Source organism: Rattus rattus, chromosome 1, assembly GCF_011064425.1.
Source record: "Rattus rattus isolate New Zealand chromosome 1, Rrattus_CSIRO_v1, whole genome shotgun sequence".
In the NCBI taxonomy this organism is placed as follows: domain Eukaryota; kingdom Metazoa; phylum Chordata; class Mammalia; order Rodentia; family Muridae; genus Rattus; species Rattus rattus.
Genome location: NC_046154.1, coordinates 31,274,935 through 31,285,241, shown reverse-complemented (window position 1 = coordinate 31,285,241; position 10,307 = coordinate 31,274,935). Strand labels below are relative to the sequence as shown.

The 10,307-nt window shown below is 46.0% G+C and overlaps 1 pseudogene; it reads right to left on the bottom strand.

Moving 5' to 3' along the window:
• Positions 1-6,614: 6,614 nt before the first annotated feature.
• Positions 6,615-10,307, bottom strand: LOC116900775 (annotated as a pseudogene).

The following is a 10,307-nucleotide window of genomic DNA, read 5'->3' as shown; positions in this document are numbered from 1 at the left end:
TTTGACTGTACAGCACAGAGTAATGCTGTGTGCCCAATACCCCCAGTTAGACACATAGAGTATTAAAAAGGACTGCAGTTGAGGATTGAGATTTTATCAAATTAAGAAGATAGCTGTTATACTTCACCAAGAGCAGTGAGAAAGGATGGTTTGGGCCAAGCATTCAAACACATGAGTCTATCCTGGTCATATCTATTCAAACCACTACACCCTGTTTTGAAAGAAAAGAAGAAAATTAATCTCTTTCTTAGTGTTTATCATTTATGTAGGTATATACTCAATATCCTGGTTAGTTTTTGTCAACTTGACAAGCTAGAGTCATCTGAGAGGAGGGAACTTCAACTTAGAAAATGTCCCCATGACGGGTTGGGGATTTAGCTCAGAGGTAGAGCGCTTGCCTAGCAAGCAAAGCTAAAGGCCCTGGGTTTGGTCCCCAGCTCAAAAAAAAAAAAAAAAAAAAAAAAAAAAAAAAAAGAAAGAAAAATGTCCCATGGTTCCAGTAAACCTACCCAAAAGCCCTAGGATTTCCGTTGGTTGTTGTAAAATGTCGAAAGCTGGTTCTCTGTGTTCTAAGTCACACACGGTGTCGTGTGGGATATCCAAAACCAAAGCACAAAAACTGGGCAAGCCTTAAGGAGCAAGCCATAAATAGCACTGCCTGGATGTCCTCCGAATCGACTCCTGCCTCCTGGTTCCTGTCCTGGTTTGAGATTGTAGAACTAGATTTTTTTTTTTTTTTTTTTTCTTGTTGTCGGAGCTGGGGACCGAAACCAGGGCCTTGCGTTTGCTAGGCAAGCGCTCTACCACTGAGCTAAATCCCCAACCCCAGAACTAGAGTTTTAAAAAGGTTACTCATTGTCAGAGTCCGAATGTGCAGTGCCGGACGTGCCTGAGGGAGAGCCAGAGATAGGACTTGCCAAACCAGCTATCAGCCCCAAGGACATTGACCATCTGTAGCCACCCCCTCCCCTTCCTTCACCCCCCTGAGTGAGATGAGCCACCCTACCTGCCTGCCGAGCTGCTAGAGAGCACGTACTCCTTGCTGATGTAATTTCGCGCCGAAAGTAACTATGCACCATTTGAATTGACCAATCATGTGTAACCGCGCGAATGCCCCTAACCTCCCCTATATAAACCCCCGAGTTTGGAGGCTCGGGGTCGATTCCTCTGTCTCCTGTGTGAGATACGTGTCGACCCGGGATCCCGCTAAGACCCGGGATCTCGTTAATAAAGCTACCTCGTGCTTTTACATCAAGAATGGCTACTCGTGGTTCCTGGGGGCACCCCATCCCACAATTGGAGGGAGACACGTCCCCCGTTTAGGGGTACGCTCTTTCAAGATCCTATGCGAAAAGCTTTTGATGATACACTGTTACATGCAAATCCTTCCCTCCACAAGGTGGTTTTGGTTGGCCACAGTGTTTCATCACAGCAGTAAACACCCCAAGACACTCAGTAGGATCCTCTGAGTAATACAGGAGACATGCCCTTTGCATGCGCTGAGTTAATTGCTGCAAAACAGAAAAAAAAAAAAAAAAAAAGAGAGAAAAAGAAAAAGAAAAACTTGCTTTTCGAGCCCAGCTGCAGCAAATACAGACACTGTGTGAACCTTTCATTCCTCGAAGCTCCCCCAGAATGAATGAGGCAGACCCATTTCCTCTGCTCCTATACCTTGCCAGCAATGGGGTTCACAGTCTTGTGCATAAATGCTGAAGCCAGCCAACACCAAAGGGCACTAGAACAAAGATTAGCACTGTGCCCTATTAAGAAAAGAGGAGCCGGATTTACATAAAGTTAATTAAGCTTGGATTCCAGAAGCCCCGCACTTGCGAGTGCCCTGGGGAGAGGTGAGAGCTACAGAGCAGTCCTAGCCGGCTATAGATCAGAGAAGAAAAGGGATTTGTGATCAAGAAGCATTTGGGGGCTGCCGGCAGTACCTTAGTTACTGCTCAGCCTGCTGCCCTTGCAGAATGCTCAATGAATTTTCCTTTCAAGTGGTAGTAGTGGGAGTAACAGGAGGAGGAGAAAGAAGAACGGCGCTGAATTATTTTGTAAAAATTGCCTAAAGATCTTAGAAGAGTCAGGTGTAGTACCTCACTCCCATAATCCCAGCACATGGGAGGTTAAGGCAGAAGTGTGGCTTTTGAGTTTGAGGCTAGCCTGGGCTCACAATGAGTTGTAGGCTAGCCCATGTGGCAGAGTAAGTCTCTGTCTAAAAAAAAAAAAAAAAAAAAAAATAGTAACAAGGCTTTGGAGAGATGGCCCAGAGGTTAAGAGCACTTGTTGTTCTTGCAGGGGACCTGGATTTAGTTCCCAGCACCTACACGGTATCCGTTAGCATGTTAGCATTCCTTCCAGGCTCTGCCCAACAGTTACCAGCAACAGCCAGGTAGGTCTGGCTTGCTATAAAAAGGACTGTTTGGCCTCTCTTCACCCTCTCTGACCCCACCCTCCTACCCCTTTCTCCCCCTATCTCCTGAAGTGGGAACTTAAGGGTTCTTTGGAAAGTTGATTGGTACTTTGCTGAGGCGCATAGGTGAAGGTATGTTTTGTTACAGTGGACACGGGTGCGAAAGGCTATGGCAGACTCGTGAAGAAACATTTCGCTGAAGCAGACACAGGAATAAGCATGTGAAAGGACAAGCAACAGAGGGGTGTACCTGAGAAGCTGGTAAAGGAAGCAACATGTCCGTGTTAGTAGGTTGGCTGGCTAGAAGGAGCAGAAGAGCAGAAAGTGAGCTTGAGTTTAGGCAAATGGGTGGAGCAAAATAGAGGCTCCCAGCTTAGCTAGAAGATCCCTTCCCAATAAAGGGACAGGGTATATTGGCACTACCAAAAAGGAAGGGGTGAGAAGTGCACCCCTAAAAATGTAACTAAGCGGTGGGGCTTGGTGAGGAGGGTAAGATTGTGAGTCCAGGGCAGTAGCTGGGGCTGGTCAGACAGCCTTTGCCAGAATATGGTATTTTAGTCTATGAACCTTCTCATCTCTCCCATGGTACACTTTATAAAGATATTTTTTAAGATTTATTTATTTATTATATATAAGTACACTGTAGCTGTCTTCAGATACACCAGAAGAGGGCATCGGATCTCTTTACAGATGGTTGTGAGCCACCATGTGGTTGCTGGGAATTGAACTCATGACCTCTGGAAGAGCAGTCGGGTGCTCTTAACCGCTGAGCCATCTCTCCAGCCTCATAGTACACTTTAAAGGTCAGCACCAAAACTTCTGCCTATGAAATTCAGGGCCCCCCTCTCTAGCTTTTTAAGTTTGTCTTTTAGGTCGTAGCTCTGGGAAAAGAAATTGGTCATCAGAAGTTGCTTACCTTCTGGGTTTTCAGGGTCTAGATTAGTATATGCAATAATGCCTTGGTAAGGTGTTCTAAAAAAATGGGATGGGTTTTCCCCGAAGGTTTTGTTTGTTTGTTTGTTTGTTTTGTTTTGTTTTTGGTCCTTTTTTTTCCGAGCTGAGGACCGAACCCAGGGCCTTGCGCTTCCTAGGTAAGCGCTCTACCACTGAGCTAAATCCCCAGCCCCTGTTTTTTTTTTTTTAAATTCACTGGTTTTAAGGCTGCCCTGTGGAGACTGGCCAGGAGACAGATCACGAATCTATCTCTGGCTAAAATACCACCTGTGGAATTGTAATTCCATCGGGGATCTTGGTCAGGTACTGCCTCAGATCTAATTGGGCACGGTCATCTGCATGTATTCTTACCTGCTCCCAAGCTCGCCGGTGTTCCTCAGGAAGTAAATTATTAATAAGGATCATATGTCAAGACAGGGTAGGAATGAAATATCTGCAGAACAAGGGAGAGGTGTGAGTGTGTGTGCACAGGCGTGCAAAGCTGAGGCACTGGCTCATGGGTGGCGTTGCGAGCATGGTGGAAAAGACAGTGTGAAAGTTGTTTTTCACGAGGCTGTGGCGGGCTGAGCACAGGAGCAAAGTCCCGGGCAGAAAGAGAGAGCTCGCTTGCATGCGGGTGTCTGGTAGCAGGAAAAGTGGAACTGTGTGGCTGGGGAGGGCCGGTCTAAGCAGCAAGAGCTGGCACCACGTGGTGAACCACGGAGGGCACTGGTTCACCCAGAAGTCTGCACGTGCGTCAGCTGCTGCAGTAACTCACGTGGTGGAAGTCCTGAGTCCCACAACAGCCAGCAGGTGGCGGTGTCCAATGGCGCAGTGGAGGCCTAGAAGACCCGGCAATCCAATTTGGGTGGTGCGTGCTGGGGCGGTGGATATAATGGCAGGATGCAGCAGCGATCGGGTGGTGTGCACGGAAGCAGCTCGTGTTTTCATCCCTCTTCGCCATAGCGCAGCGTGAGCGCTTGGCCCATGGTGAGTGACAGCGCCCTGGGCCCAGGGCGGGCTTGGGGCAGCAGTGGGCGGCGGAGACACGCAGTGGGAAGGGCCTATCCTCCACCCCGCATACGGGTCACCAATGTTGGAGTTTAGATCTCAGCTGGCGTCCAGACAGAACACATCAAACCAACATTGTTTCATGTGGAGAGGTTAAGTGAGAGAAGAAGAGTAAAAGAGGGGAGAAGTAAAGATCAGCCATTAGCACGTGGAGGGAAAGGGGGGGTGGGGATGAAGGGACAGGGACAAAGAGGACATGAGAGCAGAGAAGAGAAGAGCAAGAGAGCAGGAGGAAGAGGAGGGACAAGCAGCCCCCTTTATAGTCAGGCACAGCTGGCTGTTGCCAGGCAACTGTGGGGCGGAGCATACCTGGCTGTTGCCAGGTAACTGTGGAGGTGGAGCTTAGACAGAATATCAACAGGTATGATGGATGTTTCTCACCTCCGCAGGCACCAAGCATGCACACAGATCACATGAACACACAGGCAAAATCACACATACACATAAGATAGTTTAATCCCCTCCCAATACAGGGTTTCTCTGTGTAGCATGGCTGTCTTGAAACTCACTCTGTAGGCCAGGCTGGCCTCGAACTGAGAGAGACCCATTCTGCCTCCCAAGTGCTGGGACTCAAGGTGTACACCACCATGAGTCAGGCTAACAAATATGTTTTTTAAAAATACAATAAAAACAAACAAATAATAAAGGCTGGAAAGATGTCTCAGGCACCAATCGAGACAACCTCAGTTCACTCCTTGGAACCTACATGGTGGGAAAAGATAACCAAATGTGGAAAGTTGTCATCTTATCTTCACAATCCTAGCCCTTGGGAGGCTAAAATACAAGGAGTGACTCAAGTTCAAACCCAGCCTAGGCTTCATAATGAGCTTCTGGGCTATTGTTAATCCTACGATTTGCCAGAAAACCCAATTTCACCATTGGTCAGAACCATTCCCAGGAACTTCCCAGCTGGAAGGACCTTAAGCTACATGTCACAGGGGCTTAGAAGGACAAACCTATATAGGTCACTGTACTTTCCCATGAGGCTTTGGTATTTTCCAAGAACTACAACTCCCAGCATTCCAGGAAGTTACTGAGTTCCTGGGTAGGTGGGGTTTACAGGTTAATTTTGGGCATTGCAGTATCTTGGGCTTCAGAATAAATTTTTGTCTTAACATCTATAATTTATTATGGTCGTAATTTATGGGTTTGTTGTTTGCTTGTGAAAAGGCCTCCAGAACTACCGTGTATTCCTTCCCAGCAAGGTCAAGAGGGAGTGCTGATGTCGCCTCCTGTAACAGAAGAAATGATTCTTTGGTTCTCCATGCTAAACCAGCATATCTTGGCATACTCCAGACCTATAAGAAGATAGGCAGACATAACTGATGATTTCTATGGAATTTCAGATAATTGCAGTTTTCTTTTAGGGACACTCAGAGTCTGAGTGATCCAACATTCCTCAAAGCTAAGTTCTTCCTTTATTGTTTTGTTTTCCCCTCAAACAGAATCTTGTAGGAGAAATTACTTCAATCCCAGCCCCGGGTTTCTACCCCACCTTTGGTTATTGAGTTCCTGGATTAAAAAAAAAAAAAAGAAACACACTCACAACTTTTACATTTACAGTAAGCCTTAAGCAGCACAAAAGCTGGGCAGCTGCCTACCCTCCATGCTGTTAGAGTTTACTTTCCTATCGATAACCCCGAGTTATTACTGTGTTTCATCTGGGTTGCTCATAGCTCCAACTGGGCAGCCCTCAGGGCCATGCTCTCTTGATCTCTTTAATCCATGGCTCTTCTCTTTCTCCTCTCCTGCACATTGGTCTCCCCTCCTGGTTCCCCTCCAATCCTGAGCCCGGGAAACCTAAATGAACTCCACCTATGTCTTTTCTGCCCAGCTACTAGCTACAGGCATCTTTATTCACCAATCAGAAATAACTTGGGGCAGGATCACAGGACTCTAGGTCTTGGGGCCTTGCGCTCAGCATTATAATAGACAGCAAAAGACAAAGCCTCGCTAGGTCTTATGTAGTCTGGCCTATGCTCAAATTCAATGTTAGCCAAGAATAAACCTGAACCACCAATTCTCCTACCTCTTCCTCCAAAGGGCTGGGATGACAGACCTGTGCCACCAGACTGGCTTAGGAGGTTCTGGGGATTGAACTCAAGGCTCCATTCATGTTAGGGAATCACTTTACCAACTGATCTGTATCCCTAACCCAAAGCTAATTTCTTTATGACCTTGACCACTGCCTTTTTTAAAAAAATTTGTAATTATATTTATGTACAGAAAACTTGGTGTCCATTTAACCCAGTTTAGTGGCGAGTTCTTTAGCCTTTGCCTTTTCCAGTTTGGCAATGCGAGCCACAGACTTAGGACCCAGGACGTTACCTCCCCAGTGGCTGCGGATCTCGTCGTATCTGTCATTATCATTGGTCCTAATAGCTTCCACCAGCTTAGCCAGAGCACCCCTGTCTTCCGAGTTAGCCTGTGTGAAGGCAACAGTGGTGCACGTCTTCCTGTGGACCAGGTGCCCCAGCCTGGCCTTTCCCTTGATGATGCAGTAGGGCACCCCCATCTTTCGACAAAGGGCAGGCAGGAAAACCACCAGCTCAATGGGGTCTACAGCATGGGCAGTCACCAGCAGCTGAGCCTTCTTGTTCTCCACCAAGGTGGTGACTGTGTTGACCCCTGCTCGGAGGACAGGTGGTCTCTCAGTTGGGACGTCCCCTTTGCCAGCAGCTTTCTTCTCAGCATGGGCCAGCAGCCTTTGCTTCTTCTCCTGCTTTGTCTCTGGCCTGTACTTGTGAGCGAGCTTAAGCAGCTGAGTCACTGTTTGCCTGTCCAGGGCCTGGGGAACTGGTTGATGGCAGGAGGTACTTTGAGCCGCTTATAGAGGATGGCTCTTTGCCGATGCAGCCTGATTAGCGCGACCATTTGACGAAGTTTGTTAGGTCTCTTTTGGGCTGGATGTCTGCCCAGTGCCGAAGTTCTTGGGCCTTTTCTCAAACAAAGGATTGACCACCTTTTTGGCCTCCTGTTTCTTGACGACAGTGGGGGGCAGAGTCACCTTCTTCCCCTTGGCCTTCTTTCCTTTGGGGCATCTTGCTCAGCTGGAGGAGAGAGTGACTACTGCCTTCAAACCCCCCTCCCAACAGACTTTTGCTCTTCCTTGCGGTACATTTCAAAAATAATGTGTCTGCTTTTCCATGCCTAGGAAATCTAACAGCATGAAATAAATAATTGTTAAGTTAATAACTTAGAAGAATGAATTCGAGCCACTCTGGTTCCCAGCCTCTGACAAAAGTGCTAACAAACTAAAAATTACTCAAAAACATATTTTTATACTATGTACTATATAATATATAATGTATAATGTATACTATATGACATGATATATGACATATGATGTGTGATATATAATATATGTTTTTGTGGGAGAGGATGACCACTCTTCATTGCTGTAATTCACTAAACCAGCAAGTTGCCTACTTAACATTCTTGTAGTTATATTTAAAATGGAGATTCAGGGGCTGTGCACTCAGAAGTTAAATTCGATGTTCTGCAAAGAAATACAGGTGCCCACACTTACAATTTTAATTTTCCGGGAGCTGGAATAAAATCTAGAGCTCTGTCATGAGGAGGTAGAGCATCTCTGCCCCGAGCAGCATCTCCAGCAACATGGAGGTCACATGTTGTTTAAGGTTCTTAGCTATTCTGACTACAGACTGCCACTTGAGAATTACTACAAATGGGACTGAATCTAGCTAATTTTACCTCAAGTAAAGTAAGATAAAAAGACAAAGAAGAGTAGCTAGAGAGATGGCTCAGTAATTCAGAGTATTGCCACTCTTCCAGAGGACCCAGGTTCAATTCTCAGTACCCACATGGTGGCTCACAACCCTCTAACTCCAGTTCCAGGTAATCAATTCAGTGCTTGCCTTTGACCTTGTGGACACCAGCATGCATGTGGCGCATAGCCCTGAATGCAGTCAAAACACTATAATATGTAAAGTAATTATTTCTTTTTTTTTTTTTTTTTTTTCTTTTTTTTTTTCGGAGCTGGGGACCGAACCCAGGGCCTTGTTCTTGCTAGGCAAGTGCTCTACCACTGAGCTAAATCCCCAACCCTAGTAATTATTTCTGTAGACCGCATCTCTCTACATAGCCCTGGCTGTCAGGGAGCTCACTATGCAGACCAGACTGACTTCTAATTCACAGATATCTTCCTGCATTTGCTTCTGCCTCCTGAGTGCTGGGATTGTAGGCATGTGCCACTGAGAGACAGAGTTTTAAACTAGCTCAAAACTCAGCAACAGGATCTGACTCAGGAAGATAGATGGTTAAAAATGCAGGAGGACTGGTACAGACTCACTGACCCTCCGGACATCACCAGACGTGGGTAAATAAGTAACGGGTTCTGTTCTGCCCCTGTGATGTTTGTTCAAGCCCCCATTGTGCCCTACAGATAATGTTCCAGCCATTGTGTCCTGCAGATAGTATTCTAGGAAAACTGCGAAGCCTAACCAGATGTGTTTCAGATGCAGATGCCTCGTCAACTCTGACAAACATTTACCCTAAAGGACAACCAGGATCTGTTCTCAGAAGAATGAGGGCTTGACCGTTCCCCTCATTTAAACCCTAGAGTCTTAAGAACAATCCTGTGACTTTGAGAGATTCCCCTTGTGTCATTTTTGGTATTTCCTTTTGACATCCCCTCATCTCCTGGGACCTGTGACTTCTTCCTTTAAAAAGCCCTTCTCCCAGCCACTCGGGGTCGACCCCTCTATCTCCTTCATGGGATACGTGTCGACCGGGAGCTCCGTAATAAATCTCGCCTCTGCGTATTACATCAAGATGGTCTCTTGTGTGTCTGGGGTCTGCGACTTCCCAAGACTTGAGTAAGGGTCTCCCTTCGGGGATCTTTCACCACCACGCCTGGGCTTTAAAACAGAATGTTAAAATAAGGGACTAAAGACATAGCTCATCAGACTGGAGAGATGGCTCAGAGGTTAAGAACACTGACTGCTCTTCTAGAGGTCCTGAGTTCAAATCCCAGCAACCACATGGTGGCTCAGAACCATCTGTAATGGGATCGGATGCCTTCTTCTGGTGTGGCTGAAGACAGCTACAGTGTACTCATATATAGTAAATAAGTAAATTTTAAAAAAAGAAAGAAGGAGCTGCTATGAGGGGAACTAAAACAAAACAAAACAAACAAAAACATGTCTGAAGGGCTAGAGAGATGGCTCAGCAGTTAAGAGCACTGACTGCTCTTCCAGAGGTCCTGAGTTCAATTCCCAGCAACCACATGGTGGCTCACAACCATCTGTAATGGGATCTAATGCCCTCTTTTAGTGTTTCTGAAGATATCTATAGTGTATTTATTATATATAAAAAAATAAATCTTAAAAGAATAAAAGAGAGTTAGCTCATCAGTTGAGTGCTTGTTGCTCTTGCAGAGAAGCTGGACTGGGTTCTTATCAACTGTCTATAATTTCAGTTGCAGGTACCTGATGACTTCTTCTGGCCTCTGTGGGCACCAGGTACACATGAGGTACCCATACATATATGAAGGCAAATCACTCAATATTCATTAAAAAGAGTAATAAAATTAAAATAAATGCAAACTCTTATTTTTAAAAAATTATTTATTTATGTATATGAGTATACTATACTTGTCTTCAGCACACCAGAAGAGTGCATCAGATCCCATTACAGATAGTTGTGAGCCACCATGTGGTTGCTGGGATTTAAACTCAGGACCTCTGGAAGAGCAGTCATTGCTCTTGACCTCTGAGCCATCTCTCCAGCCCCAAGATAAAGGGGAAAAAGGTAAAACAGGAATGAAGCATGCTTAAGGTGAGAACACGTACGACCTTGCATTTGACCTTCCCCTTTCTCACCTGTAAAGCTGTAGGTTTCCAATATTTTCACACATGAGATTATGAAGCAT